This window comes from Cryptomeria japonica, chromosome 3 (genome assembly GCF_030272615.1).
Source record: "Cryptomeria japonica chromosome 3, Sugi_1.0, whole genome shotgun sequence".
Lineage (NCBI taxonomy): Eukaryota > Viridiplantae > Streptophyta > Pinopsida > Cupressales > Cupressaceae > Cryptomeria > Cryptomeria japonica.
The window spans coordinates 284394355-284409602 of NC_081407.1; the positions used below are offsets into that span (position 1 = coordinate 284394355).

At 33.3% G+C, this 15248-nt stretch overlaps 1 non-coding gene and 2 pseudogenes across 1 annotated transcript; 2 read left to right on the forward strand and 1 right to left on the reverse strand.

Moving 5' to 3' along the window:
• Positions 1-2510: 2510 nt before the first annotated feature.
• Positions 2511-8236, forward strand: LOC131029634 (cytochrome f-like; annotated as a pseudogene).
• A 3318-nt stretch (positions 8237-11554) lies between these two features.
• LOC131035740 (NAD(P)H-quinone oxidoreductase subunit 5, chloroplastic-like) lies at positions 11555-13780 on the forward strand (annotated as a pseudogene).
• An 806-nt stretch (positions 13781-14586) lies between these two features.
• Positions 14587-14658, reverse strand: TRNAN-GUU (transfer RNA asparagine (anticodon GUU)). The gene has a single exon. It is a non-coding gene; the product is annotated as a tRNA-Asn (tRNA).
• Between the last annotated feature and the right edge of the window lie 590 nt (positions 14659-15248).

The window sequence follows — 15248 nt, forward strand, 5'->3', positions numbered from 1 at the left end:
ATTTTTGATTATCGTGCAACAATTTTTTTTATCTATATAAAATATTAGTTTATTTTTGATTATCGTGCAAAAATTCATTTCATCTATATAAAATATTAGTTTATTTTTTATTATCTTGCAACAATTCATTTCATTATCGTGCAACAATTTTTTTTATCTATATAAAATATTAGTTTATTTTTGATTATCGTGCAAAAATTCATTTCATCTATATAAAATATTAGTTTATTTTTTATTATCTTGCAACAATTCATTTCTTTATCGTGCAACAATTCACACTGTCTAGCTTATAGCTCCCTTCTTCGTGGACGAAGTCGATTAACAAATTATCTATCATCTATACAATATCTTTCCTATAGAAAGATGTTTATCAATATCCTTTCATTTTGTTTACTAAATGCTTATTTCCATCTCATGCATGTTATTTATAGCATGAACATGATATTATTTAGATATTATTCAGATATTGAATAATATCTAGCTCATATTATATCCTTTTGATCCACCTTCGCTGAACTATATAACGATATGCGATTACAATATTGTATTGTGAAATATTTGATCCATGAAATAGAATTAGCTTGTTGGATGCCTTGATGGTGAAATGGTAGACACACGACATTAAAAACGTCGTGCTAAACAACGTGGAGGTTCGAGTCCTCTTCAAGGCAGACATACTATAATGTCTATTGAATGAGCAATTCAATTGATATTATAATTATAATATCAACAAATCGTAATATCGACAAATTGAATTGAAATAATATCAATCGATCATTTGTTTAAATAACATTCTATTAGAGAAGAATAAATTTGATAAATATTCATGACTTTCGGATAGACTTTTATAAATAAGAGATTCATTAGATAATAAGTCTCTATTTTCCCTTTCTCCCTTGAGCAAACGTTGTTTAAACTTATCATACTGTGTTTTTTCATGAAACCAATGTTCACTTATCACCGATTGGGAATATGGTAATACACGTCTCAATCGGATACCAATTTCTTGAAAGCATCTGAAACTTTCAAAATTTTCTTTTTCTTCCATTTTAATGTTAAGAGGTAAATCGTCATCATTAGTCTGAATTTTCATTCCTAGGGCTATTTTTCTCACCTTTTTATGCTTTAGAATAGCCTTTAACATTTTTTTAATACTGAATTTTAGGTCGCTTGTTGAAGAATAAGTAAGATAAATACTCTTCACGAGTTCTTTAGGAACAAAAAGTTCTCTTCGTTCAAAAGCAGGGTGCTTATTTATAAAGCGAATACTCACGGGATCCCAAAGAAATCGACGAGCTAGATAGATTACTGGCGTATTTAAAGGTTTATACTCCGTTGCATACTCTTCTGTGTCAAATTGATATATTCCCATCATTTGAAACTTATTGTATAAGAATTTTGCTTCCCAAAAAGCAGCTGTCTTTCTTTCTAGAATATCGTTCTTCGCAGCATAAAGAGGCCGGAAGTCGGGACCAGACATCAGAAATTTCTTCCAATACAAACTAGAAAGACGGGTCGGGATTTCTTGAAACCTTCCAAACAGATGAAGATAATCCAATAAAGGATTGTCTATTGTTATATCTTTGATATGCTCGAATTGATTGCTGCGAATAAAACTAAAACGCCAGGTCCTAGAATCACAAACTATAGGAGTTTCCTCTTCTTCTCCGTAGGAATTTCTTAATTCTTTAGATAAAAGGATTTTATCTAGTATAGAAGATAATCGTTTTTGCATCGTATCTCTTTTGAACTTAGGAGCAATTGTGATGTAATCAGAATTACCCCGATATATTGCCAACGATGGAAACTCTTCCAGAAGACCCTGTAAAATACTCGAAGCTAGAATAAAATCATTCTCAATGAAAGGATCAAAAGGACTCCAATTCTCGGAATTTGATTCCGATAGAAACCAACAATCTTGAGCTACTGATCCGGCCAAGCAACCCAAAATATGATAGAATATGGTAAACTCTTTCGCAGTTGTTCCGGCAATTGAAGGTTCTAAATACCATTGATGCAAATAGTTTGCCCTTCGACCCTAGAAATCTAGAGTAAGCCTTAGGGAATTTTTTAAATACGTTAATTTATTTTGTATAATAGCTTTCCCTATCTTATAGGGAAGTCCTTTAAAAAATTCACCGAATTTCAGATTATAATTGCAAGGACCCCAATTTGATCTATACAAAGCTACCCCAATTATATCATTGTCTATAGCTGAAGTATTTTGGCTCCTGCTAATTAGAAATATTTCATCAGCAAGTTTTGCTAGATCTCGCGTAGTAAAGCCTTTGGTAGTTAATCCAAATTCATCATAGCAGTTCCACTCTTTTCTCAAGTAGAGCCCTTTGTTACGTAAAAGCAAAGGAAATTCTTTTTCTCGATGTGGGGCAGGCAACTTTTTAGTGTTAATAAATGTATCGAATCTTCGTTTACTACGAGGAGGAGTTATTAGAACTGGATCAATTTTTTTTGGAATATGAGTTGAAGCAATAACAACGATATTTTGTTTCATGGTGGTTTCTTTTTCACCATCAATCGTATTATATGGATCCTCGAGGAGTTCTATCAATAATGCAATAAGGAAAAAATAATCATTCAGTTCATGAATGCTTGGAATCCATATGACGCAAGGAGACATCAATTTTGCCAATTTGAGTGCAAACACGAATTGGATTACTCTTCTCGCAAAATATTTTAGAGGGTTAGGATCTCCTACTCAGTCATACAAAAACTTATGGGGTTTTCTATCATAATGCGCTTTTTCATATACGTCTTTTGGCCTACCTAACTAGCCGAGAGACCTAAGGATATTTTCATGCTCAAGGTATGATTTTTTAGCTGAAGATGTATACTCAGGTTCATAGCGAGATAGAAGTTTCTGTTGCCTCAAAAAACATTTAGGAGATATTCTTATTAAAGGTAAATAAGAATCTGCTGCTAAACTTTTAGCCAAGTACGATCGTCCAGTTTCCTTAGGCCCTATCAGCAAAATTCCAGGGCCATACAAACCCGTTACATGAAACGCTCCGAATCCGAGACAAGCTGCTCTTAAGAGGAATAAATGAATTCCAAAAATCTTAGGCAAATCTAAAGAAGGTTTTCCTGTACGGGAATCACAGAATACGTCTAGATCCCAATATACCCAATGCCAGATAGCTGCTAAAAAGCACAAGCCAGAAAACACAATATGTGCCCCGACCACTCCTTCATAACTCCAAATACCTAGATTAGATTCGGTTTCTCTGGTTATACTCCATCCACCCCATGAATCCTTTATTCCTAAACGAGTCATAAAAGGTATAACGAACATACCTTGTCTCCACATTGGATCAAGAATAGGATCGGATGGATCGAAAACTGCTAATTCATAAAGAGCCATCGAACCGGCCCATCCAGAAACTAGAGCTGTATGCATTATATGCACAGTGATTAACCGGCCAGGATCATTCAACACGATGGTATGGACATGATACCAAGGCAAACCCGTGAAAATACCCCTTTATCAGAAAAAGTAGACACTATGTAACTTTCTCGCATTAGGGACAGATTATGCTATGGAATTATACCTTTGTCTCAAAGGTGAACATCTATCTATTAACAGAACAGTTTCAAAAAATAGAATTGAGAAGCGGATATATTTGACCATTTATATGTATCAATATACAATGTGGTAATTGGTCCCATTTGTTTTGTATCAAACAAAGTAAAGTAATTAATTACTTTACAAAGCATCCAATGAATTAGGTATTTTACGAAGAAAGGCACGTCTGCTTATTTGGTCCTATCACTCATTTGATCTTATAATCTATCTTGGTAATAGAAAAAAAAGACTATTTAATATACTTTTGATATGATAATCAACTTTGATATGATAATCGACAGCTTACCCTCTTTTTTAGTCCCTTTAGTGTGCTTGTTTTTTCCAGCAATTACAATAATTTTTCTTTTTTTCTATACTCAAAATGACGAAATTTTATGAATCTGATCAATATATCACATAGATATATTTTTTATAATATGAGATAAAACCTTGTTTAAATAGATCTAAATAGATATTTTTCTTTATTTAGATCTATTCATATATGATAAATATAATCATATTATAAATTTAACTTACACCGCTCATTTTTTATCAGAAGCCTGTGATTTTGTGTTTGATGGAGCAAAAAGAGGAAAACAATTTATGATAGTTGGTACAAAACATCAAACAGCTGATGCTGCTAAATTAGCTGCTTTAGCAGCTCGATGTCATTATGTAAATAAAAAATGGCTCGCAGGTATGTCAACTAATTGGTTTACTACAGAAGCAATACTCAAGAGAGAATTGAACAAATTGCAGGAAGATCTAGGGGGTATTAGATACATGACAAAATTGCCCAATATTGTAATAATTCTCGATCAAAAAGGAGAATATACTACTATTCGGGAATGTAGAACTTTGGGTATTCCAACAATTTGCTTAGTTGATACAGATTGTGACCCAGATCTCGTGGATATCCCAATCCCAGCCAATGATGATGGTAGAGGACCAATCCGCTTGATCCTAAATAAATTAATTTTAGCAATTCACGCGGGTAGAGAATTGTACTATAAAAAGTGAATTAAAAATTAAAAAAGAGAAGCTATAACTAAGTTGGCTACTATTCCCAAATCTTATAGAATAGATTAAGATAATCTATTTTGATAGAAATAAAGAAATCTTCTTAATCAATCAAATAATCATTCCATTATTTTATTTCGTAGCCTGACTGATGATAGTGTAAATAATTGAGGAATCGGTCATTGAACCAAAATCATTCCTTTTTGAAGTTCATCTTTCTATATAAAGGGTAATATGGATATTTTACAATTTCCTATTAACAAGCTGAATTATTTCTACGAGATATCCGGTGTGGAAGTAGGTCAGCAATTTTATTGGCAAATAGGGGGGTTTCAAGTTCATGCACAGGTACTTATAACTCTAGAACATATATCAGCTCATGTCTCTTTTTCTCTTACTTTTGTTATCACTCTCATTTATTGTGGAACCTTAGTTTATAAAAGTGAAGAACTAAGTAATTCGGGAGGAAAGGGCATGATAGTGACGTGTATTTGTATAACGGGAGTATTAGTTACTCGTTCGCTCTATTCGAGGCATTTACCTTTAAGTAATTTGTATGAGTCATTCATGTTCCTTTCATGGATTTCCTCCATGATTCATATAGTTATAGAAGTATGGGGCCAGGATGCTTGGTGGTTAGGTGCAATCACCGCGCCAAGTGCTATGTTAACTCATGGTCTTGCTACTTTAGGTCTTCCAGATAAAATGCAGCAATCTGCAATGTTAGTACCTGCTTTACAATCTCATTGGTTAATGATGCATGTAAGTATGATATTGCTTAGTTATGCAACTCTTTTATGTGGATCCCTATCATCGATAGCTTTTTTGGTCATTACGTCCCAAATAAATCAAAAGATTTTTATTAATGTGAAGAATTCCTTTTTCTTCAATAAAAATGGGAATTCACACGACCAAGAAAAAAAGTAATTGAAGCATACTTTCGGCCTTTCATTTATAAATTATCGTAAATGGTTATTTACTAACCAATTAGACCAATTGAGTTATCGTGCCATTGGTCTAGGATTTTCTCTTTTAACTATAGGTATACTTTCGGGGGCAGTATGGGCCAACGAAGCATGGGGATTTTATTACAGCTGGGATCCAAAAGAGACTTGAGCACTAATAACTTGGATTATATTTGCAATTTATCTACATACTAGAATAAATAGGGGTTGGAAAGGGGAAAAACTAGCAATTGTTGCTTCTCTAGGATTTATTCTAGTTTGGACCTATTACTTAGGGGTTGATTTATTAGGAATAGGGTTACACAGCTATGGCTGGTTGATTTAGTAGAAATAATAAAAAAAATAAACTACATCTTTTTATTTATGTACTCGAATTACGAGTAGACAGTTTATCCATGAGTATACCACGAAGTCACAAAAGTTGTACCCGTGAACCATCCGCCTAGCGCAAAATAAGCACAAGGAAAAAGCAATAGACCAGACCAACCCACAAAAACAAAACGGTCTCTGCGTAGCTAGTCATCCATAATATCAAATAAAGTTTGTTCCTCTTTGGAAGACTTTCCAAGGGCTATAGTCATAGTAATCCTCCTATTTAACTGTTCCAACCTTTTCTGAGCACCCTATCTGATAGAATCAAAGGGTATACGCTGTTTTGTATATTTATGAACAATTTTTCATCCATCATCCCTTTCAATAAATCGGGTTTCGAAGATTCCTTATTGGCACATATTTAATTCAGTTAAACCAAACTAATACAATATAAGTAAATGCATGATAATCCGAAGTTGTTTCTATTCCCTTTTTTAATTTTCCAAAAATTATCTTCTGAATGTAATAAATATCAACAGAATGCCGGAAAAGCAAGTTAGCTTTTCTTCCTCCCTGCTCTTCACTAGAGATTATTCATAATATCTATTCTATTGAATATTATTACGTCTTGAATCTTACTCATAGTAACATTTCTAAATACTTTATGAATCTCTATGTTTTTTAGTACTACATTATTTCTACGAATAAATAGGAATAGATATTATTTCTAGCTCATAGAGATAGAGGAAAGAACTCTATTCGTTCCTTTCCCTTTATTCAATTCATAAGTAAAAAAAGGGATACTATTTGAGTATAATGAAAAATGAACAGTTCCTTTGTTTACCATTTACCTTTTCTTATCTTTTTTTATATCTCAATTCCAATCTATTTTCCACCGGTAGAATGACCAAAGTAAAATGTCTAGTACATTAATATAAAAATGTTTGGTACATCATAATCAAATTATGCTATTAAAGAGAAAAGGAAAATAATTCCATCTAGAATTTAGACTTACATATCCATTTTTGTAGAAATAAAAAAATCATTCGACAGAATATCCAATTAACAACCAAATATGAAAATTTTGAATAATTTCAAGTGATTGAGAAAGGTTCACTTTCAAAATCTACCTTAATTTTCAATATCAGAATAACTTATATATTAATCAGTTAATGAGTTAGGTTCACTTACTTCTCATTTTTATTGACTTTATTTTAATGCGAAATAATTAATAGAAAAAAGTAAGAATATTCTAGTAATTGAAATTGAAATTAAGTATTAATAATTTCAATTATTATTCTTAAATCAAAATTATGAAAGTGAACTAGATTATGCCTAATCTTGTACTATTCCTCGTTTTATCAGCATCAAGATAAAGGAAATAAAAAGCTAGATCTAAAAAAATAATTCTACATTAGTTGTCCTCAGTTCTATTAGAATCCTCGAGAAGCAATTGGGCGTATTGTATGTTCCAATTGTCATTTGGCTAAAAAACCTGTGGAGATTGAAGTTCCACAGTCCGTGCTTCCTGATACCATTTTTGAAGCAGTTGTTAAAATACCCTATGATAAGCAAATAAAACAAGTTCTTGCTAATGGTAAGAAAGGGACTTTAAATGTAGGAGCTGTTCTTATTTTACTCGAAGGTTTCGAATTAGCTCCTCTGGATCATATTTATCCTGAGATTAAGGAAAAAATAGGTGATCTTTATTTTCAAAACTATCGTCCGAATCAAAAAAATATTCTAATAATAGGTCCTGTTCCTGGTCAAAAATATAGTGAAATTGTATTTCCCATCCTTTCACCAAATCCCGCTACTAATAAAGCAGCTCACTTCCTGAAATATCCCATATATGTAGGTGGTAATAGAGGAAGAGGACAAATTTATCCTGATGGGAGCAAAAGCAACAATACAGTCTATAACGCTTCAGCAATGGGTAAAGTAAGTAAAATTGTGCGTAAAGAAAAGGGTGGATATCAAATAACTATTGATAGTCCATCAGACGGTTGACAAGTGGTTGACTTTGTACCTCTGGGACCGGCTCTTCTTGTTTCAGAAGGCGAATTCATCAAGGCGGATCAGTCGTTAACGAATAACCCTAATGTGGGTAGATTTGGTAGGGAAAATGCAGAAATAGTACTTCAAGATCCTTTATGTGTTCAAGCTCTTTTATTATTCTTAGCATCTGTCGTTTTAGCACAGATATTTCTGGTTCTTAAGAAGAAACAATTTGAGAAAGTTCAATTAGTCGAAATGAATTTTTAGGCGCATAAAAGTGAATCTCCATCTTATGGATGATTCATGCAATTATGTAAATAAAAATTGCAATAATAAAGTCATACTTTTTCGGAGCCCTTCATTTGCCACTTCCCTCTTTTTTATATCTTGGTGTTTCTCACCATCTACCTTTGCTTCATTTTTGGTATATAGGACAATAACTTCATACTTTTTTAATTTGCCTCCCCGCTGTTGGGCCCCAATGGCTAATATATGAACTGGGGTACACAGTTTTCACTGATTGTGCATGCTCTCACTCTTGTACATGGGGGATGGGACTTAATCATGTTACTGCAAGATTTGTAAACTATTTGATCTCACCCATATGACTATCTAGTTTTTTGATCGGAATGAAGGAATCCCATTCACTTCTATTTTTTCCTCTTTTTAGTTATTAGTAGTGTAAACGTCTAAAAATGGTCAACGCTTGCAGAGTCATACTTTAACATTTGCGCATTGCCTTATTTTAGGGTTCTTGCATTGCATTAACATTTATCCTATGTCACGCACTTGGTCTTTATCATTTGCAATCATCGAGTCCTTCTTCTGCATTCTTCAGTTGTCTCACTTTCGAATTTGGTCTTGTCGATAACAATCTTCAGTCATGATTTTGGTCGATCCTTGTCCTTGCCAATTTTGTCATTTTGTGATCGACTCGTCATGGATCCTTGTCCTCTTCAATCATGTCAATTGGCGCTTATCAATTTGGTCTCTTTATCAATCTTGGTCAGTTTGTCAACCAATCTCAATCATTTATCAGCATTGGTCTTTTATCAAGTCAGAATCATGATCAAATCGATCTTCAATCAAGACCTGATAGTCATCCTTGCATTTCTAATTCATCTTCTAGGGTTTTATGATTTATTCATTTAATCTTGTTTGTCATTTTCCCTCTAGGTTAAATAATTTATTTATTTATCCTAATTCTTCTTGTCACAATTAAATGTTTATTTAATTGGCTAACTAATTCCTCCCTCTTTGTGAATTAATTAATAAATGAAAAATTGTTAATTAATTCACTTAATTCCTAATTTCCTCATTTCTAATTTCCTAATTTCTAATTTATCTAATTTCAATTTTCTCCTATATTTCTCCTAATTTCATGGGAATGACATAGCAAATTTGTCATAATTTGTCATAATTGTCAATCAATCAATTTCGACATAGGAATTTGTCTCAAAATTATCAATCAATCAATTTTGCATAGAAAGTGCAAATTTGTCATAATTTGTCATGTTTGTCATTCTTGATTTGCAATTTCCATTCGAATCTCTTCATGCTAATCTTGTCATTTCTCCAATTTGTCTATAAATTGGATGAATTTCTTCAATCAAGGCCCCTACTACCTGGTCGAATCAATCACGCTTTGAGTATTCTTGCGCTACAATCTTGTCTACTTGCTTTCATATCATGTTTATGCACTAGTAGGTGAGATCCACAAACAAATCTATTTGAAGAAGAAAGAAGGACAATGGAGCCACATGAAGGAGACATTCATGTCTGCATTTGGTTTTCTTAGTTTTCAATCTTGAATGTCTTGTTTTCATGTCTTTATTGAGTGTGTTTAGGATTGATCATTGCATTTGAGCTTTTGTGATTGAGCTATGACTAATATTGATTTGCTTTGATGATTTTTGATTTCCTAGCTACATTGATTGGTGAACCCGACATGAACTAACCCCCTAATCATGCTTTTGAGTGCTTTTGAGTTGATTTGCAGGTTAAAAACCCAAGAAACAGGGTAATGCAGGGTTTTCTGGGAACTTCTGCGCCTGTGTGAGCTAATCTGCGCCTGTGTCAAGCATTCTGTGCTTGTGTCAAGGACAATCTGTGCCTGTGTCAGACAATCTGCGCCTGTGTCAAGCATTCTGTGCCTGTGTAAGTCCAGAAATAGAGGTAAAAAACCAGTGTTTTTACTTGCAAATTGTTTTGTTCTGCATTCATATTTATTTCATTTAGAGTAAGAAAAAAGAATGAGATCCATTTCTTTTTGTTCATGGTCCATATATTCCTACGTTTTGATCGAATTTATCTTCGGCATAGAAAAATAAAATGCAACTTTCATAGAATAAAGCGACCATACCAGCAAGATTTAATGTGGGAGCCGGGATTATTAAAAAGAATGATGCACTTTCCTTTTCTATTGGGAAAGAAAAAAAGATGACAGAATGATTCATAAATTTCCCATCTTGAAGGTCAGAGAGAAGGGCTGTAGTGGATTATAGAACCGTGTCCCTTGTGCCCGACCATCTTTCCAAGTACCTCCAAGAGACCCTAGAGATTCCCATTGCTCCTCTTGGAGGGTGTACACCACTTCCTCTAATTTATTCATCATTTTCAGGATCTTCTTGTCTATCATTTTCGGAATCTTCTTTTTTGGGCACAATAAAATTGGGGGGTCGAAAATAGTGGTGAAAATTGGGTCGAGCCAGAGGACTTCTTCTCATCCTCTTTGTTCTCATACCCGCTTATCCTCTTCCTCTGCTATGGAGGATGCTGTGGAAGAAAGAAAACCCTCGGGTTTTCTTCCCGGTGAATTAGCTGCAGGGAATATCTTCCAATCACCATCACCGTAAAGCTCAAGCTCAGAATAAATATACTCACTCTTAACATAAGAAAGAGGTTTTGCTGCGGCCCAATATGCTTTTTTCCTCCAAACATTGTTACGATTTTGTTTTTTTTATTTAGAGGTGCGTTTTTTTGGTACAGCCATAAGAATAGTATCCATTTTTATACCTTGATTTTATTTAGAAAAGATATAATATTTTATATTATATACTATTTTTTATTTTTATTTTGCAAACTTATTATATCTTTAAATTCATTTTTTAGAATATTATATCACATTTTTCTTGCATTTTGCAACCTTATTCATATAATATTGATTAGCAATAGGGGATCCATGATACAAATTGATAATAATTATCAATTCTTACATACGTATATACTCACAAATTTTGAGTAAATGAAAACCCACTATGTCATTTTAACAAATTCAATTATTTCTTATCTTAAGAATTCCAATTGGTTTCATTTTCTATGAAGTTCCATTCTTAATACTACTATTCATCTACAATAGAAAATTGAATAAAATAAAAATGTGTGTGTACATGACTAATAGCGCAGTACCTAGACTGAAAAAGAGTTCCTTCTTGCTCATCTTACAAATATTTGATTAGTATCAGTATTGATCGGTTCCAATCTGGTATTTGCAGAAAAAAGATGAAAAAAGGTCACAATCAATATGAAATCGATAGGATTCCATCCCTTCCATCCCATATTCTATCGTTCTTTTTTATTCTTGATCTATCGTTTTTATTTTGCTCTCTTCAGGATCTAGTGGATTGGAAATCAAGAATGTGGAATATAAAAATATTTAGAATAATCATTTAATCTTCCTATGGAATTTATATACAAATATGCTTGGATCGTGCCTTTCCTTCCACTTTCAGCTTCTGTACCAATCGGATTAGGCTCCTTATTTTTTCCAGGAGCAACTAAGAGTGTTCGCCGTACATGGGCTCTTATTAGCATTTTTCTGTTCAACATAGCTATGTTTCTTTCTTTCAATTTGTTCTTGCAATAGATTACCGGCGGTCCCATCTATCGATATTTCTGGTCCTGGGTTATCAATAATAAGTTTTCATTCGAGTTGGGCTATTTGATTGATCCACTTACTTCCATTATGTTAGTTTTAGTCACAACAGTTGGAACCATGGTTATGATCTACATCGATAATTATATGTCTCATGATAAAACATATGTGAGGTTTTCTGCTTACCTTAATTTTTTTAATGCTTCTATGCTGGGGCTAGTTATTAGCCCTAATTTATTACAAATATATATATTTTGGGAATTAGTAGGAATGTGTTCCTATTTATTGATAGGTTTTTGGTTTACGTGACCCAGTGTGGCTAATGCTTGTCAAAAGGCATTTATAACTAACCGTGTAGGGGATTTTGGACTCTTATTAGGGATCCTAGGTTTTTATTGGGTAACAGGTAGTTTCGAATTTCAATACTTGTCTGAAAAATTAAATGAATTGACTGCCATTGATGGGGTTGGTTCATTTTTTGTTACTTCGTGTGCTTTTCTCTTATTTTTAGGTCAAGTAGCCAAATCTGCACAATTCCCAATTCATGTATGGTTATCTGATGCTATGGAAGGGCCTACTCCTATTTCAGCTCTTATACATGCCGCTACTATGGTAGCAGCAAGAATTTTTCTTATAGATCGATTGTTTCCTCTTTTTAAAGCTCTACCTTTAATAATGTATCTTATCTCTTGGATAGGGGGAATGAAAGCTCTATTGGTAGCTACTATGGCTCTCACCCAAAAAGATCTTAAAAGAGGCTTGGCTTATTCTACTATGTCTTAATTAGGTTACATGATGTTAGCTCTAGGGATAGATTCCTATCGAATCACTCTGTTCCATTTGATTACACATGCTTATTCCAAGGCATTATTGTTCCTAGGATCTGGATCAGTGATCCATTCCATGGAACCCATTGTTGGATATTGCCCCCGTAAAAGTCAGAATATGGCTCTTATGGGTGGTTTGAGGAAATATATGCCAATTACAGGAATCACTTTTCTTTTAGGGACACTTTCTCTTTCTGGTATTCCACCTTTTTCTTGTTTTTGGTCTAAAGACCAAATTCTTAGTGATAGTAAGTTATATTCTCCCATTTTCGGGGGAATAACTTGGTTCACAACATGATTAACTACCTTTTACATGTTTCGTATGTATTTACTCAATTTTGAAGGGGACTTCCGCGTAAATTTAGTTAGTTCATATAACAACCATATTACATTATATTCGACTTCTATGTCGGGAGAGGAGGAATCCAAGATATTAATTAGAACGAGAGCAGATTCTATGTCAAATCAAATTATAGAAAGGAATAATTCCTTTTCCAAAGAAGCATTTCAAATTTCGAATAAGATGGAAGGATTGTACAAAAAGAACAGAGGTTTGGTTGTCACTTATCCTTTCTTTTATAAAGGATCTTTTGCATATCTGAAAGAATCGGGCAAGGCAATGCTATTTCCTTTAGTTGTATTGGGAATATTTACTTTGTTTGTTGGATTAATAGGAGTTCCTTTTTTTCGAAGTGGAATGAGGTATGACATATTATCTCAATGGTTTGCTTCATCGACGACCCCTTTTGATAAGAAACATCCGAAGAATTAGTCCGAATTTTTCATAGACGCAATCCCCTCAGTTGGTATAGCATTTCTCGGTATATTGATTGCCTGTATTCTATATAGACCTATTTACTTCTTATCACAGGATGTATATCATAAAACAAATCCTCATATGAAGATTATTATGGACCAATCAATTAATATTATATATAATTGGTCTTTTTAACAAGCTTATATAGACATATATTATGACATAATCTTGATTAAAGGTATACAAGGATTAGGTGAAACAAGTCATTCATTTGATCAATGGGCAATTGATGGAATCCCAAATGGAGTAGGTTTTTTAGGTCTTTTTTTAGGAGAGGGAATGAGATGCTTAGGAGGGGGACGTATATCTTCATATATATTTTTTTCCTTATTTTGTGTATTAATATCTATATTAATATATTACTATTCATTTTCATTCTATCCATAGAAAACCAGAATATATACATATATATATCGTGCTATTTATCAGCATTGATGTCTATAACAACATCCTTTTTCAATATCGTTCCCTGGATTTATTTTTTCAATAATACAATATTGTTAATTGATATTCTTTGTGAATGAATATGATTCAGTTATTTCATCAACTGGTTTACATGGAACAAATAGATAGAGAGAAAAAAATAAAAATAAAAATAAATGAAAGATTATGAAAAAACTTATTGAAATGCTGGCAAAGACAAATAGGTGAGTCATTGATCCGATGAAGGTACGATCGCTGAGATCCATTTTCATACTTTACGACTTTCCAATACTTCATTTACCAAAATAAAATTCCTGAGCGGATTGAATAAGATTTCACATATCTTATCAACTAGCCCATGATTCAAAGGCTGTACAGTCTGCATAAGGTGGAAAGATGAAAGGCCTACTTGATGGAAATCAATTTGAGAGAATTGATGAATTTATTTTAAGAAAACTGCTAGTAACAAATCACCTTAGTTCGCTCATAATTTTAAATAAATGAGCGAGCTAGCCCCGGGGTTTAGATTATTCCCAATCTACACGGAGATGTTGGTAACATTGCTGGGATAAAATTATCAATGAAATTAAAAAAAGTGAAAAAAAAATGTGTCGGGGCGAATAGAGGGTTACTCCAATTCAGCTCTAGAAATTGGACAATTTTTTACTCTTTTTATTGTCCAATCTCTATTATCGACAATATCTTATTCATAATTTGAAACAATAATTTGCTATTTGTTCATAAAAAAAAAGTGCTTGAAGCAAAGAGCTCTCCTCAAATAGGATTTGAACCTACGACAAATCGGTTAACAGCCGACCGCTCTACCACTGAGCTATTGAGGAATAACGAAGGTATGAAGTTTCTATATATCTTTGAAATGAAACAACCTATAACAAGTGCATCAATGATTGAAAAATTCAATGCAAAGCTTTATTCAAAACACCTCCACCTTCTTATGCCTATTCTAGGCTTATATTATAAGCCTAATAGGTTATGATAGCAATCCCTCCTTTGTTTCTCCGGAGACGGCAGTCAATCACCACCACAATCTTATTCGCTGCCTCCCCTCCTCCATCCGAGATACATATTGATAGATCGATACGGTGCTGCAGAGCTGCCAGTGAGCTAATTATATTGCAATTGCACTTTGTCGAAAGTCCAACAAAGACCTCTCTATCCCGGGCCTATTGGTTACCCTATAGCAACTACCCCTTTAACTACCCCTTTCTTTTTAAACCGTGAAACAGACCGGATATAGTAGCACTTGAAACTGCAATTTGTAAATAGATGACCCTAATTTGAATAAGCAGGTGTCTTAATGAATGAGTAAGAGCCCTTGGTTCTTACTAGTACGCCTGGCACCAATGAGAAAGAGTTATAGAAGAAGGTCATACACAAATAACTATATATATAATATAATTTTGAACATATG